The sequence below is a fragment of the Miniopterus schreibersii genome (assembly GCF_964146895.1).
Source record: "Miniopterus schreibersii genome assembly, chromosome: 11".
NCBI lineage: Eukaryota > Metazoa > Chordata > Mammalia > Chiroptera > Miniopteridae > Miniopterus > Miniopterus schreibersii.
Window position 1 is genome coordinate 12,846,201 of NC_138111.1, and position 4,120 is coordinate 12,850,320.

Genomic DNA, 4,120 nt, shown 5'->3' on the forward strand with positions numbered 1-4,120 from the left:
TTATTCGGCTGCTGCCCTTCGGAGTCGCAGCCTTCCCTTGGTTTCTTGGCTGTAGCCTCCATTAGCATTCATACTGAGCCAAGGCAAGCCGGTTCTTTAACAATTTCCTTTTCTTCATTGTGTGTGTCACAGTGTAGTACTTAGAGGAGATGGGAGGAGAGGCGTCCCAGGGAAAGAGACTATTGGATGGAAAGATGTGTAAGAGCCCCCTAAGGACCGTCTTCAGAATATGCCAGAAGTCCTCCTTGCGGGAACGAGAAGGCCCGCCGCTTAGGCCGGCGAGGGGCAGCCCTGGTTTCCCTCCTGCCGCCCGAGCCAGCCTTCCTCTGCAGTCCCAGCGGCTGCAGCGCTGGCTTGGGCCACGCGATGGCAGTGCAGGGCCGCGGAAGGTCGGCGCCTCGGCCGCGCAGGCTGGGGAGGAGGCCCGGAAAGGCCGGCCCCAGCCCCGGGCCGGGGCTGAGGGGTGGGCCTGCGGGAGGGTCCGCAGCCTTCGGAGCTGGGCTGGGGAAGCAGGTGCCATCGCTCTGCGCCTCTGGGCCGTTCGGAATCCCAAGAAAGGCTTTAGATGTTTTCCGAGGTGCAGCTGGTGAAGGAAGAGGCCCCTTTGAGTTATACCCATTTGCAAGAGTATGAGGACTGGCTCATAACACCCCACCCGCCCTCGGCGTCCCCGGGTGTCTTCTCCTCTGCGCGGATCATGTCAGTGGTGGCTGAGGGGCGGTGGCAGGGTGCCACCTTGGGTGATTAAAATGCAAGGGGACGGTGGGAAGGAAGTAGGTGTTGCCAGCGTCCCTGAGGGAAGGGGCGGTGAGGGGAAGGGTCCTCGTCCCAGAGCCTCCCCCTGGGCTTGCCTCTCTCAGGGCACTTCCTCAGGGTTTTGCTCTCCTGCAGACCCTACGAGGGGACTGTGTGATTGTGTGTTTGTGGTTGCATGTGTGAGATTGTGAATGTGTGTGCGTGGGAGACTGTGTGGCTGTGAGTGTGACTGTGTATATGGTTGTATGTAAGAGAGTGTGTGTGTGTGGAGGTGATAATACTAATAGTGGCGATGCTGGCTGGGGGCATAGCTCAGGTCGTTTTTTCCTGTGGGGTATGGGACAAAGAAAGGGAAAGAGAATTAGGGGTGAGGGGAGGAGAGAGGGAGAGAAAATTCCCCAAAGTTTCCTAGATTTAAGAAAATGATTTCATTGGCATCCTTGGCAAAGAGTGAGGCTCAAATTAGATTTTAAAAATCATTTTATTCTCTGACTCCTAAATTTCCACCCTGACCCCCCACATTCCCTCTCTGTCTTGCTCTCTCTCTCTCTCTCTCTCTCCCCCCGCCCCTTCCGTTACCCCGTGTTTCCATCTTTTCTATTCTCTCCAACAGAAACTCTGTGGGAGAGAGAGTGGGGTGAGGGTCAGAATCTGCAGCCCTCTCGTGGGGAGAGAGGGACGAATGCTGCTGGAAGGGACCCCGGTTCTGCCTGTGCTTTGGGGGCGCAGGGGGAAGCAGCGAGGGGGGGGCCTGGATCAGCCCGGTGAAGAGGGCGGCTGTGCAGGGCGGGCCGCCTTCCAGCCTGCCCAGGAGATGGGAGTGGGGGAGCGGGTGCCTTGGGGTGCTCGCGCGTGTGTGTGAGTTGTAGCTCTTCTTTTTATTTTATCAGAGCAGAGCCTCTTGTTTTCTAAAGTCGCCATCAATTTCCAGAAATCATTTCTTTCTAAACATTACTAGTCAAATCCCTCATTTATTTCTGCTTTTTAGTTTGCGTGAAATTGATTTATGTTTTTAATTTTAAAAAATAAGCGTGTCCCTCTGGCTGGGAAATTCCAGGCATGGGCTTTGTCTCTCCGCCCCCCCTGTATTTCCCTCTCCTCTCCTCCCCTCATCTATACCAGGGAGGGTCTCGAAAGTAATCATTTCAATTTGGGATTTTTTTTGTTTTTGTGTTTGTTTTTTTACTCTTGATGATGTAACATAAGAAACATTTCCTCCAGAGGCTGGTGTTCATAAATACCATTTTCAAAGAGACACACATAGGAGAGGCTGTGTGGATGGGATTCGAGAGAGAATGTGTGGTGGGTTTTTAAAAGTTACCATTACTATTTACTCACCTTTCCAAGGACTGTGACGGAAGATCGGCAAAACAACTCTCATCCCGTCATCAGTTACAGCGGGGAGGCCATAAGTAGCTATTCCGCGTTTCTCCCGCTTTCTGGGAAGGAAGGAGGTGTCCACTGTCGCCAAGGCTGGGGGCCTTTCCTGAGACCCTGGGCGGGCCGGTGTGATTGGCGCCTTGAATACAGTGACCTCTGTGAGCCCGGCACACACAAAAATAACAGGGACAGTGATGAAAACAGTCATTTACTTTGGTGTGAGCCATTCGAGCGGATAAAACAATGCGTGTGCGTTGTGAGACTGAATCCTCTCCAAGGCCCTGTGAGGTACTTGTTATTTCCCTCACTTTACGGAGGCTCAGGCAGCTGGGGTTTGAACTTGCCTCCCACCGCCTCCCGGCAGACCCAGTCGCAGCCTAAGACACCCTCCCGCCCAGGTGTGGGGACCAAGGCCAAGCGAGGAGGAAGGCCCTCAGCCAGGACGAGTGGAGATGGGTAAAAAGTGCCTGCAGCTACACCAAGTAGGCCCCGAGTGTAGAATGTTATTAAATCGTAGTAAGGACCACCCCCTAAAGGATGCCGTGCTGCCTTCCCCCAGAGAGCGATCCAGTGACCCAAGAGAGCAGGATGGGCGCCGCGATGTCACCTGCCACCAGCCTTAGAAGTCACAGGCTGCTGTTGCCACAGCCAGGGCGTATCCAACAAGACAGCAGGCTACCCAGAAGCAGGGACGCTGGCAGATCGTCATCGGAAGGCGTCCTGAAAACTGGCTGCCCCTTCCTACAGTTCGGGGCGGGTAGCTTTGTACTAGGACTTGTTTTGGAAAGGCCTCAGCCCTTGTCGTTATGGGGGTCGTGATGAGTTAGCTGTCGGCAAACAACCCGCCCGCGACCGGGGTCACCTTCAGAAAGCACTGCGTGGAGCTCCCGGAGAAGGTGCAACCTGGCGAGGAAACTTCACAGACCGAGGCAGCAAAGCCCGGAGTGTTTAAGAGACACCCTGGTCCCCTAATTTCTAATCTTTACCCTGGGGACCTGGACATTCTAACCCTTGCAGCCCAGTCTGCCACGAAGTAGGAATTCGGCTCCCATCACCCAAGGCCATGCTCCCCTGCCTCGGCTGGTCCTCAGAATCACTGGGGCATTCGTGGAATTTAGAGAATCCAGGGTGCCTCACGGAGGGATTTCGGTTGAGGAGGCTTGAGATGAAGGCTGGGAGCCTGTGTGTTTAGTCATATCCCAGCTGATTTTTAATATCAAGGCGGCAAGGCCTAAGGAACGTCACTCAAGAGCTGCTGGAGTTACGCGAGACCGGAGTCCCTCTCCCCGTCACACCACGTGCACACTGAGGTTGCTCAGGACCCCGGATCTTTGGACACACGCCTTCGGGGGCCTCACACTCCCCCCAGTTGCTGGCCCCTCTGCCTCTGGTCTCGCAAATGTGCATTTCTGGCCTCCCGGTACTTCCCCCTCCTCTGCCAGCACCAAATCAACAAGCCACAAAACACACAGAAATGTTGTGTGCTTTGTCTGTTTGGACAGGCAGGGGGTTCCCTGGGCGTTTGGAGATAATTTCTTGCCTACATTATATGTTTCTTTTCATGTTTGGAAAACCGAATTGGCTCCCTTACTGCTTCCTCCTCTCCCCGACCTTACTTCCTGCTGTGGAGACAAATCTGCTTTTTTCTAAGTCCCCGAAACTCATATAATCAGCTCCCAAACCAACATCTCCAGCCTAACTACCGCATAGAAGAGCTGGGGGGGACTCTTTGTCCAGCCACAGAATGTCCCCCTAGCTTCGCACCGCTCGGGAGGGACCTCTTGGGTAGAAAAATGAGGGCGCCCTCTCTGCAGAGAAGGTGCGGGGGGGATCTGGCCCACCGGGCGGGTGCCTCCTGTTCACGGAGCCCCTACTGTGTGCACTTCAGAGAAGTGAACAGGTGGAGCTGATGTGCATTCAGCCCTCGTCTAACCTAGCGGGGCAGAGGGAAGAGAGACATGATTTCAGTATCTTAGGAGACGTG